Raw genomic sequence first — 13963 nt, forward strand, 5'->3', positions numbered from 1 at the left:
GTGCAGGACGTTTGGCATTTGCCAGAGAACACCAAGATTGGCAAATTCGCCACTGGCGCCCTGTGCTCTTCACAGATGAAAGCAGGTTCACACTGAGCACATGTGACAGACGTGACAGAGTCTGGAGACGCAGTGTAGAACGTTCTGCTGCCTGCAACATCCTCCAGCATGACCGGTTTGGCGGTGGGTCAGTCATGGTGTGGGGTGGCATTTCTTTGGGGGGCCGCACAGCCCTCCATGTGCTCGCCAGAGGTAGCCTGACTGCCATTAGGTACCGAGATGAGATCGTCAGACCCCTTGTGAGACCATATGCTGGTGCGGTTGGTCCTTGGTTCCTCCTAATGCAAGACAATGCTAGACCTCATGTGGCTGGAGTGTGTCAGCAGTTCCTGCAAGAGGAAGGCATTGATGCTATGGACTGGCCCGCCCGTTCCCCAGACCTGAATCCAATTGAGCACATCTGGGACATCATGTCTCACTCCATCCACCAACGCCACGTTGCACCACAGACTGTCCAGGAGTTGGCGGATGCTTTAGTCCAGGTCTGGGAGGAGATCCCTCAGGAGACCATCCGCCACCTCATCAGGAGCATGCCCAGGCATTGTAGGGAGGTCATACAGGCACGTGGAGGCCACACACACTATGGAGCCTCATTTTGACTTGTTTTAAGGACATTACATCAAAGTTGGATCAGCCTGTAGTGTGGTTTTCCACTTTAATTTTGAGTGTGACTCCAAATCCAGACCTCCATGGGTTGATAAATTGGATTTCCATTGATTATTTTTGTGTGATTTTGTTGTCAGCATATTCAACTATGTAAAGAAAAAAGTATTTAATAAGATTATTTCATTCATTCAGATCTAGGATGTGTTATTTTAGTGTTCCCTTTATTTTTTTGAGCAGTGTACTTGCTGGAGCCTGTGCTACGGGTGGGTGTTGCTATGGTGACCAGTGAGCTGAGATAAGGCGGGGCTTTACCTAGCAAAGACTTATAGATGACCTAGTCAGTGGGTTTGGCAACGAATATGAAGCAAGGGCCAGCCACCGAGAGCAAACAGGTCACGGTGGTGGGTAGTATATGGAACTTTGGTGACAAAACGGATGGCACTGTGATAGACTACATCCAGTTTGCTGAGTAGAGTGTTGGAGGCTATTTTATAAATGACATCGCCAAAGTCAAGGATCGGTAGGATAGTCAGTTTTACGAGGGTTTGTTTGGCAGCATGAGTGAAGGAGGCTTTGTTGCGAAATAGGAAGCCAATTCTAGATTTAATTTTGGATTGGAGATGCTTAATGTGAGTCTGGAAGGAGAGTTTACAGTCTAACCAGACACCTAGACATTTGTAGTTGTCCACATATTCTAATCCAGAACCGTCCAGAGTAGTGATGCTAGTCGGGCGGTTGGGTGTGGGCAGCAATCGGTTGAAGAGCATGCATTTAGTTTTACTAGCATTTAAAAGCAGTTGGAGGCCACGGAAGGAGTGTTGTATGGCATTGAAGCTCGTTTGGAGGTTTCTTAACACAGTGTCCACAGAAGGACCAGATGTATACAGAATGGTGTCATCTGCATAGAGGTGGATCAGAGAATCACCAGCAGCAAGAGCGACATCATTGATATATACAGAGAAAAGAGTCGGCCGTAGAAATGAACCCTGTGACACCCTGATAAGAGAATTATCTAATAAATGTAAATGAATCAATAAACCATGATGAATTATTAGTCATACAGCAGGTTTAATGAATAATCAATGTAATGATCAATGTAGGGATCGATTAGTCTGATTAGTTCCGGAAAGTCCAGGAACCACTGGAGAGGGAAAGAAATGTGTGTATGCAATTAGTATAGAGAGATAGAGGGGCAGATGGTCAAGGGAGTAAAAGCTTCAAAGAGTTCTTGAACCTTGAGGGAAAAGAACAGGCTGAGCTCTGGAGAGTGATAAACAGTGTGAGAAGTTTATGGGGGATGCAGGTCACCAACGGATTGTGTGTAAATGCATGTGCGTAAGTAAGCAAGAACTATATAATGACTGTTTTGTTATCCTGACCTCAGAACGTTCTCTGAATAAAGCTACAGATACCTTTTGCAGAAAGCTGAGTCCTTGCCTAATTATTATAACCCATTGTCTTACAAACCTTGGGCATTAGTCAAGGCGAATTGATTATTGATTATTATCATCAAGATATAAAATTCCTTTAACACACCCCCATAGAGACTGCCTGAGGTCCGGACAATAGGCCCTCCGATTTGACACACTCTATCTGCGAAGTAAACTCAGTAAAAAAAGAAACATCCTCTCACTGTCAACTGCCTTTATTTTCAGCAAACTTAACATGTGTATATATTTGTATCAACACAACAGGATTCAACAACTAAGACATAAACTGAACAAGTTCCACAGACATGTGACGAACAGAAATGTAATAATGTGTCCCTGAACAAAGTGGGGATCAAAATCAAAAGTAACAGTCAGTATCTGGTATGGCCACCAACTGCATTAAGTACTGCAGTGCATCTCCTTCTCATGGACTGCACCAGATTTGCATGTTCTTGCTATGAGATGTTACCCCACTCTTCCACCAAGGCACCTGCAAGTTCCCAGACATTTCTGGAGGGGAATGGCCCTAGCCCTCACCCTCTGGTCCAACAGGTTCCAGACGTGCTCAATGGGATTGAGATCCGGGCTCTTCGCTGGCATGGCAGAACACTGACATTCCTGTCCTGCAGGAAATCACGCACAGAACTAGCAGTACGGCTGGTGGCATTGTCATGCTGGAAGGTCATGTCAGGATGAGCCTGCAGGAAGGGTACCACATGAGGGAGGAAGATGTCTTCCTTGTAATGCACAGCGTTGAGATTGCCTGCAATGAAAACAAGCTCAGTCCGATGTGATACACTGCCCACAACCCAGAGCAAATCAGACTGCCATCCGTAATGGGTCCGCGGTCAAATGATCACCCCTCATCACTGTCAATCGCTCCCGAAAACACTTCAGCGAGCAGGCCTTTGTAAATAAACCTGAACCGGGTATCCTGGAAGGATATTGACCTCATCCCATCAGTAGAGGTTGGGATGAGTTGCTCTTTAAAAGTGCTTTCCTCACCGTCTTAAATAAGCATGCCCCATTCAAAAAATAGAGAACTAAGAAAAGATATAGCCCTTGCTTCACCCCAGACTTGACTGGCCTTGACCAGCACAAAAACATCATGTGGCGTTCTGCATTAGCATCGAATAGCCTCCGCGATATGCAACTTTTCAGGGAAGTCAGGAACCAATATACACAGTCAGTTGGGAAAGCTAAGGCTAGCTTTTTCAAACAGAAATTTGCATCCTGTAGCACTAATTCCAACTGACTGAGATAAGGCGGGGCTTTACCTAGCAAAGACTTATAGATGACCTAGAGCCAGGGTCCCTGCTCATCTGCGTGAATGTGCCTTAGGCATGCTGCGAGGACAGCAGATGTGGCCAGGGCAATAAATTGCAATGTCCGTACTGTGAGACGCCTAAGACAGCGCTACAGGGAAAAAGGACGGACAGCTGATCATCCTCGCAGTGGCAGACCACGTGTAACAACACCTGCACAGGATCGGTACATCAGAAACATCACATCTGCGGGACAGGAACAGGATGGCAACAACAACTGCCCGAGTTACTCCAGGAACGCACAATCCCTCCATCAATGCTCAAACTGTCTGCAATAGGCTGAGAGAGGCTGGACTGATGGCTTGTAGGCCTGTTGTAAGGCAGTTCCTCATCAGACATAACCGGCAACAACGTCGCCTATGGGCACAAACCCACCGTCGCTGGACCAGACAGGACTGGCAAAAAGTCCTCTTCACTGACGAGTCGCGGTTTTGTCTCACCAGGGGTGATGGTCGTTGAAGGAATGAGCGTTACACCGAGGCCTGTACTTTGGAGCGGGATCGATTTGGAGGTGGAGGGTCCGTCATGGTCTGGGGCAGTGTCACAGCATCATCGGACTGAGCTTGTTGTCATTGCAGGCAATCTCAACGCTGTGCGTTACAGGGAATACATCCTCCTCCCTAATGTGATACCCTTCCTGCAGGCTCATCCTGACATGACTCTCCAGCATGACAATGCCACCAGCCATACTGCTAGTTCTGTGCGTGATTTCCTGCAGGACAGGAATGTCTGTCACGTCCTGACCAGTAAAGGGGTTATTTGTTATTGTAGTTTGGTCAGGACGTGGCAGGGGGGTGTTTGTTTTATGTGGTTCGGGGTTTGTTGGGATATGTGTTTATGTAGAGGGGTGTTTGTTTAGAGTATTCCGGGGTTTTTGGTTATGTTCTATGTTTTGTATTTCTATGCTCTGTCTATGTTGTGTATTTATTTGTGTTGGCCTGGTATGGCTCTCAATCAGGAACAGCTGTACATCGTTGTTGCTGATTGGGAGTCATACTTAGGTAGCCCTGTTTTCACCTGTCCTTTGTGGGAAGTTGTTTTTGCACTGCTGTGTTTAGCCTGTATTGCTGTGCGTTCGTTCGTTTTGTTGTTTAAGTGTTCAAATAAAAGTAAAAAATGAGCACTCAACCCGCTGCGACTTGGTCTACTATATACGCCGACCGTTACAATGTCAGTGTTCTGCCATGGCAGTGGAGAGCCCGGACCTCAATCCCATTGAGCACGTCTGGGACCTGTTGGATCGGAGGGTGAGGGCTAGGGCCATTCCCCTCCAGAAATGTCCGGGAACTTGCAGGTGCCTTGGTGGAATAAGAACTGGCAAATCTGGTGCAGTCCATGAGGAGATGCACCGCAGTACTTAATGAAGTTGGTGGCCACACCAGATACTGACTGTTACTTTTGATTTTGACCCCCCCTTTGTTCAGAGACACATTATTCAATTTCTGTTCGTCACATGTTGGTGGAACCTGTTCAGTTTATGTCCCAATTGTTAAATTTTGTTATGTTCATACAAATATTTACACATGTTAAGTTTGCTGAAAATAAAGGCAGTTGACAGTGAGAGGACATTTCTTTTTTTACTGAGTTTATGACGATTATTTCAGTTATTTGACCGTGACATTTTGACAATTGCACACATGCCCCCATCCCTTCCATACATTTTAGCTAAAGTTAGCTGTTTTTTGTAGTGGCTGTTTAGAGAATGGATTACAGTTTCTCCTGGCCCACAGGCTACTATTAGGATGAGGAACCATCTAACAACAAGTTGTAATATCCTGAATTTCCCCTTTAATAAAGCCTGTATTGCTTTATGTCTTGCTGTATGTACTGTATTACAGCTTTCAATTCATCTTGAAATTATGTCAACATTTTAATTTAATCAACAGGAAGACATGTCAGCCCATCTAGCCATATAAGACCAGAGAAATTGGACTCCTCACTGATGCCCTAACCTCTTAATTTAATGGTGTAGCGATCTAATCATCCCATAGTTCATTAATCACTTGAAGAAATGGCCATTAAATGGTCATTCCCACTTCATTCGCTGCCACTCCTTAGACTCACCAGGGTAAATATGTAGGCTGGTCATAGCAATGGTTGCACTGCCAAAATGTGTAAGCATTACGTTTCCAAGAACAGGATCTGTATCCTGGCACTCATGAAGTAATAAAGCTCTATTTAATGTCATTGTTGTGATAGAATTATAATTTGAAACGAATCATTTGATGGGGGACTTCCCTGATATGTAGGTCAGTCGGCCTTATATTTAGCAATGAGTTATATCAGAACAACAATTTCTCAAAAGCAGTGCAAAGGAGAATCACTTTGGCAGTCTTACAGAGACTCAATCAATCCAGCTGTAAAACAATATATATATATATACATACACTCCCCTTGGTATTTATTTGTACCATGAAGCTAAAATGTTTAATTTGGCTCTATACTCCAGAACTTTGGATTTGAGATCAAATGTTGTATATGAGGCAACAGTACAGAATGTCAACGTTATTTGAGGGTATTTTCATACATATCCGTTTTACAGTTTAGAAATGACAGCACTTTATGTATCTAGTCCTCCCATTTGAAGGTTTCATAAGTATTTGAACAAACATCCAACTGAGGCTGGGTTTATACTCCACCAAACATTCACCGTAGCAAGACACCAATACTTAATGATTTAACTTACAGCATGCAACAAAATCTCTGTACTTTGCCCTCTGTGTAGTGAGAAGTCACAAAGCCTCTACTGGGTATGTCTAGGGGAGTATAAATTCAGCCTAATACAACACTTGCTCAGTGAAAACCCTGATCAGTAATGTGTCCCTCTCTCCACACCGTGTCGATATTTTACACACAGAGCTTTTCATTTTACAGTTGGAACCCATAGGTCTGTGGTTAGAACTCCATGGGTGGAGTAGGGATTTCTTTCTGGGAGGAGATTGTCAATGTGCATTGCGTGTCACTGAGACAAACCTGGCGTTAGTCTTTTTTGTAACCGAGCAGACAAAACAATAAGTAACCATAACTAAGCAAAGTGTGGTAGCTACATACTGTACATTTGGTGTGACGTTATGATGTTGACAACTGAAAAAAAAGCTACTCAAATGTTTGCTTGCATATCTTAAATTTACAAGTGAGAGCTTTTCATTCCCACTTTAGATGTTAATGCCGTTGCCTATATTAGTTCTGAGCAAATTAAATAATAATACTATGCAAGGCTTTGTTAATCTCCCAAGACATAACAATATCCTTTTAAAAAATGTGAAGATATTTTCTATACATACGTGTAGCTATAAAGAATTCAGAAACCTCAAAAAAGTGTTTGATGAATTGTGGAATGTTCGTTCATCAATTCGTACTTTGGGTTCTATCACCAATGACAAGGTACTGGTTCAAAAGCCCTACCCACCTCTAGATACACAGGTGGAGCGGCTGCCTGCAGGGAGCTTAAGGAAGCTGTGACTCAGATTTGTTGCAACAGTTCTGGACAGAAGACCTTATGTGGTGAAACACTTAACATATACGTCTGTTTGCGTATGCAATTACACAGTCCCTGCTGGGTGTAAATAATTCAATATCAGCCCTTCTCTTCTGCAAATATTTGTACATTGATACCCTCTAAGTTACATATGAATTACACTTGATGAACCCCCAAAAAAATCTAATCTCTCACACTAATACTAGCATACAACCACATTGCCAAAATTACTGTCTAACATTTGCTTAAATAGTATAACATGTTCCTAGGTTGCAACAAATAGACAGATGGGTAGACCGTCCGACCGACAGACAGATCCCGCCCCCACCCCTGGAGCATTGTGGGAGTCAGGGCAAGGGTCATGTGGCTGAGACCTCACGCAATGAGGGTCGAAACCTCTCTGCCTCAATTGTATGTGGTTACATTTACATACAGTACGTACGGTACAACAACAGTCTAACGTAAAAAAAGTAAAATATGTCTCATTGCTACAATTAATACTTTTCTATCTTGACTTCCCATATATGATGCTTGGAAATGTGGAATTTGCATGTTGCTGGGATTCTCTCTCGCCAGCTAAAATGGGACAACATCACGTTACAGCATTAGCAAACAATGATAAACTCCTTCAACCAAATGATATTGGACATGGGACATTATAGACTGAACAGAAATGTAAAACGCAACATGTAACAAATTCATTAGGTCCTAATCTATGGATTTCACATGACTGGGAATATAGATATGCATCTGTTGGTCACAGATACCAAAAAAAAAAAGGTAGGACATAGAGTTGATCATGCTGTTGATTGTGGCCTTTGGAATGTTGTCCCACTCCTCTTCAATGGCTGTGTGAAGTTGATGGATATTGGCGGGACCTGGAACACGCTGTCGTACACGTCGACCCAGAGCATTCCAAAAATGCTCAATGGGTGACATGTCTGGTGAGTATGCAGGAAATGGAAGAACTTGGACATTTTCAGCATCCAGGAATTGTGTACAGATCCTTGTGACATGGGGCTGTGCATTATCATTCTGAAACATGAGATGATGGCAGCGAATGAATGGGCCTCAGGATCTCATCACGGTAACCCTGTGCATTCAAATTGCCATAGATAACATGCAATTGTGTCGGTTACGACGCCGAACTGAAGTCAGGTCAAGACCCTGGTGAGGACGATGAGGACACTGATGAGCTTCCCTGAGACGGTTTCTAACAGTTTGTGCAGAAATTCTTCGGTTGTGCAAACCCACAGTTTCATCAGCTGACTGGGGTGGCTGGTCTTAAACATTCCCGCAGGTGAAGAAGCTGGATGTGGAGGTCCTGGGCTGGCGTGGTTATTTGTGGTCTGCGGTTGTGAGGCCAGTTGGACGTGCTGCCAAATGATCTAAAACAACGTTGGAGGCGGCTTATGATAGAGAAATTACAGCAATTTACAGCCTAGACTAGAGTTTTGTACTCACTTGAAAACAATAATAACATGATTTATTACATTATGTTGTTGTAGCCTAGGTAGGATATATTTCTTGTCACTAAAAAACTGAAACAACAGGGTAGCTTTTCCAGCTGGTACCAGGGAACTGGGAGGGAGCGCAATCAGCATAGCCTCCAGAGCGCACATAGTGTAGGCTATCTATGATTTAATTATTTGATAAACTGTTTTTTCATTCGCTGTGTAAATTGACTGGATATATTCACTGCAGTATTAAGCCTAACATTGAGCTTATGAATCATGGGCTAATATGCATACGTTTCTAACTTAGGCTACAGGCTACATCGCGAGCCTGTCTGTCTTCATTGTTCTGTTGCACAATTGTGTACCTGCCCTCTTCGCTGCCACAGATATTCCTTTTAAATCTTGATTTCCAGGAAAAGTCAGACTACAAAATCTTGTTGGACACTTATTTGTAATTATTTTCTTTAGCCTACGAATAGCCTATTGGAGAAAAGATGCACACTTGCTCTTGTTTGCTGAATGTAAAATAGGCTACAGCATTAACGGGCAGGGAGTTGGATGGAGAAGTCCATATTTTCCTACAGTGGGCCTATCTTAACACTGGGCTACATCCTTACAAAACAGGTCTACACCATATGAGTGGCCTGCTAATGTACCTTTCTGGACCTAAACTGTGGAGAATACACCCAAACTGAACCAAATGGTTGCAAAATCAGGCCTAGGCTGTTGGCCTTTGCAGTTATTTCAGCATGAAACAAAACAGGACATATACCTATGAATCTATTTGAATAACCGGTCAAAAGCCTGGTGTTTTGAATGCAGATTCATTTGGAAATAACTGCATCTTGCCTGCCTGATTGGGCAACCATTTGGATCAGTTAGCCTACTAGGTCCAGGCACATTAGCAGGACAATAATATGGTGTGTATTTTGTCATGATGTATCAGCTAACAGAAACATGCTAATATGGGGATTTCTAGTGGCACACACACAGCTGCAGGAAGTAGGGTTGCTGAAGGTGCTGCAGTACCCCCTGAAAAATAGGAATAAAAAATAATCATAATTTCACAAAAGTAGTGGACTTGTCACGTCCTGGCCAGTATAAGGTTAATTGGTATTGTAGTTTGGTCAGGACGTGGCAGAGGATATTCGTTTTATGTGGTTCGGGGTGGTGTGTTTGTTGAAGGGGCATTTGATTTAAGTATTCCGGGGTTTTTGGGCACTGTTTGGTTTTCATGTATTCTATGTTGAGTCTAGTGTGTCTGTTTCTATGTTTGGTTAATTGGGGTAGTTAGTTCTGTATTAGCCAACCAATATAGACATCTGTAGCGTGGGGGAAAAAAAATCAGCATCTCTGTTTTGGCAAAAAAGGTAGTTGTATAATTAAGAACAGTATCTTGCAGGATTCAATAGTTGGATTTGTAAAAGTTGTTGCTCTCTCCCTTTCCCCTCGATCATCATTCTAATGAAATGCAGAAAGAACAGTACAGTTCAGACAGTACAGCAATATCTAACATGTAATCTAACAATTCCACAACAACTACTTAATACACACAAATCTAAGTAAAGGAATGGAATAAGAATATATACATATAAATATATGGATGAGCAATGACAGAGCGGCATTGGCTAAGATGCAATAGATAGTATAGAATAGCATACATATGAGATGAGTAATGCAAGATATGTAAACATTATTAAAGTGGCATTATTAAAGTGACTAGTGATCCATTTATTAAAGTGGCCAATGATTTCAAGTCTGTATGTAGGCAGCAGCCTCTGTGTTAGTGATGGTTGTTCAACAGTCTGATGGCCTTGAGATAGAAGCTGTTTTTCAGTCTCTCGGTCCCAGCTTTGATGCACCTGTACTGACCTCACCTTCTGGATGGTAGAGGGGTAAACATGCAGTGGCTCGGGTGGTTGTTGTCCTTGATGATCTTTTAGGCATTCCTGTGACATCAGGTGCTGTAGGTGTCCTGAAGGGCAGGTAGTTTGGCCCCGGTGATGCGTTGTGCGGACCGCACCACCCTCTGGAGAGCCCTGCGGTTGTGGGCGATGCAGTTGCCGTACCAGGACGATGATACAGCCCGACAGGATGCTCTCAATTGTGCATCTGTAAAAGTTTGTGAGGGTGTTAGGTGACAAGCCAAATTTCTTCAGCCTCATGAGGTTGAAGAGGCGCTGTTGCACCTTCTTCACCACACTGTCTGTGTGGGTGGACAATTTCAGTTTGTCTGTGATGTGTACACCGAAAAACATAAAACTTTTCACCTTCTCCACTGCTATCCCGTCGATGTGGATAGGGGGGTGCTCCCTTTGCTGTTTCCTGAAGCCACAATCATCTCCTTTGTTTTGTTGACGTTGAGTGAGAGGTTGTTTTCTGACACCACACTCCGAGTGCCCTCACCTCCTCCCTGTAGGCTGTCTTGTCGTTGTTGGTAATCAAGCCTACTACTGTTGTGTCGTCTGCAAACTTGACGATTGAGTTGGAGGCATGCATGGCCACGCAGTCATGGGTGAACAGGGAGAACAGGAGGGGGCTGAGCTCGCACCCTTGTGGGGCCCCAGTGTTGAGGATTAGCAAAGTGGAGATGTTGTTTTCTATCTTCACCACCTGGGGCGGCCGTCAGGAAATCCAGGACCCAATTGCACAGGGCTGAGTTGAGGCCCAGGGTACTCAATTAATGCACAATACAGTAATTGAGTACACTGACACATCAAGTGGTTTGTGATGATATGATGTGGCTCAGTTGGTAGAGCATGGTGCTTGCATTGCTATGGGTTTGGGTTCGACTCCCACGGGGAACCAGTACGAAAAAGTTGCTCTTGATAAAAGGTGGTCAATCCGATGTCTGCCATACAGCATTTACTGGGATATGGCCTCTGCAGAAGTCAGAGCTATTGTCAAGGAAGTGAGTTTGTGTTTATACTGGACACCCGCCTCCACCTACCGTCAACCAATCATTTCAATGTGGAGCTATACGGAGCCCTCCGCACTGTAAGAAAATGTGGGCGATGCGGTACAGAACAAGGTTTGACCTCTTCATGCCTCCGGAGGCCACGCAATTGCGTCAACATCTACACAGCGCCTCCGACCACTTTTTTTTTTGTCACACAACGCCACAGATGTATCAAGTTGTGAGGGAGTGTGCAATTGGCATGCTGAGTGCAGGAATGTCCACCAGAGATTTTGCCAGAGAATTGAACGTTCATTTCTCTACAATATGCCACCTCCAACGTAGTTTTTGAGAATTTGTCAGTATGTCCAACTGGCTTCACAAGCACAGACCACGTGTAACCACGCAAGCCTCAGTCCTCCACTTCTTCACCTACGGGATAGCCTGAGACCAGCCACCCGGACAGCTGATGAAACTGTGGGTTTGCACAACCAAAGAAGTTCTGCATAAACTCTCAGAAACTGTCTCAGGTAAGCTTATCTGCGTGCTCGTCATCCTCACCAGGGTATTGACCTGACTGCAGTTCAGCGTTGTAACCGACTTCAGTGGGCAAATGCTCACCTTCGATGGCCACTGGCACCCTGGAGTGTTCTTCAAGGATGAATCCCGGTTTCAACTGTACCGGGCAGATAGCCAACAACAGGTAGGGCATTGTGTGGGGGAACGGTTTGCTGATGTCAATGTTGTGAACAGAGTGCCCCATGGTGGCGGTGGGGTCATGGTACGGCCAACAAACACAGTTGCATGTTATCGATGGCAATTTGAAAGCACAGAGATACCATGACGAGATCCTGAGGCCCATTGTCATGCCATTCATTCGCTGCCATCATCTCATGTTTCAGCATGATAATGCATGAAAATGTCCCAGTTCTTCCATGGCTTCATACTCACCAGACATGTCACCCGTTGAGCATGTTTGGGAGGCTCTGGATTGACTAGTACAAAAGTGTGTTCCAGTTCCCGCCAATATCAGGCAATTTTGCACAGCTATTGAAGAGGAGTGAGACATCATTCCACAGGCAACAGCCTGATCAACTCTGTCCTACCGTTTTTTTAGGTATCTGTGACCAACAGATGCATATCTATATTCCCAGTCATGTGAAATCCATAGATTAGGACCTAATGAATTTGTTACATTTTGCGTTTTACATTTCTTTTCAGTCTATAATGTCCCATGTCCAATATCATTCGGTTGAAAGAGTTTATCATTGTTTCTGGGTTTACCTCAATTGTGGGTCGTACCATGGGCAAATATGTATAGAAAGTTTTGTCCAAATCAAAAGGGGTGCGAACAAATGGAACGACCCAGAACTGAGGTTCAAAATGAGAGTGTTTTGGCATGAAAACCCCCTTTTGGATTCAAAATACGGCCATTAAAACTGAATGAACGGAATGTATTGTTGAAAGCTGTGTTCCTGTTGCAAAGCATGAATTGATTCATGATTTGAAAATGCAATTGTCACTGAGCTATTCATGAATTTCACACAAGGGTTAGAAAGATTCTACACAAACTGTATCCCCAACTAGACATTTGACAAGGATATTGATACCATCTTGTAATTTAAACATACAGTTATACCCTTGAAAGTAAATGGTAACAAGTTATTTTTAGGTACTCATAAGCATGTACATAAGGAGCTAATAACAATTAACAACCAAACTTTGATAGTTTCTTTAAATTAGCATGACCACTATGTATTAACATTTGCTGCTAGTATGCAGTGGTCTCCATGTGAATTTAGTTAGTAATGTATTTGATCTGCCCAATGAAGTCATTTTTGGACAATATTTCTGCAAGTAGCACACTATGTCTTTATTAGTTCCACATTGAGACAGCTACTACATTTTCAAATTTTTTACATTTTAGTAATTTAGTAGACGGTCTTATCCAGAGCGACTTACAGTTAGTGCATTTATCTTAAGATAGCTCGGTGGAACAACCAAATATCACAGACATAGAAAGTACATTTTTCCTCAATTACGTAGCTATCAGTGGGGGACGGGCTCTCTCAGGGGGAAGCTGGTTCCACCATTGGGGTGCCAGGACAGAGAAGAGCTTGGGCTGGGTAGAGCACAGTGGTGATTTTTGCATGTAAATCTTGGTGGAACAAAAAATAAATTGTGGGATGCATGCCAGCAAAGCCATTACACAACACTAAACAATATATTCATTGCACTATAACGGTGACAAACAGTGCCCACAAACTATTTGGGCCTACATAAAGTCCCAACAGCAGTCCCAACACCTTACCACTGCTACACCTGGCGTTCAGCGGAGCCTTGTCTGACAGCAAAACAGTTCATTCAGCCTCGTTTACTGCCTTTTAAAAAAACATACCTGATATGGCTGACTTGCTTAAACAAATGTGCTTTCTACTGACAATCGAGATGTACAAACTATGGCATGAGGGGACGACAAGCGGGTAAGAGGCAATCCGTAATTTCAATTAAGACATTAATGAGCGAGCGACGACGGATGTAGTCAATATAACTACTTGTTCAGCACTTTTGAAATGTACAGCGACAGAATTCAGAACATAGGCCATTCTTACAGTGCACTCCCTGTACAACAAGTCAGAACCGTAGTATAAATAAAGGGGGCATATAAACAGACCAGGAAAGCTCTTACAATATTTGATGATTACATTTCT

This window comes from Salmo salar, chromosome ssa26 (genome assembly GCF_905237065.1).
Source record: "Salmo salar chromosome ssa26, Ssal_v3.1, whole genome shotgun sequence".
Classification (NCBI taxonomy): Eukaryota; Metazoa; Chordata; class Actinopteri; order Salmoniformes; family Salmonidae; genus Salmo; species Salmo salar.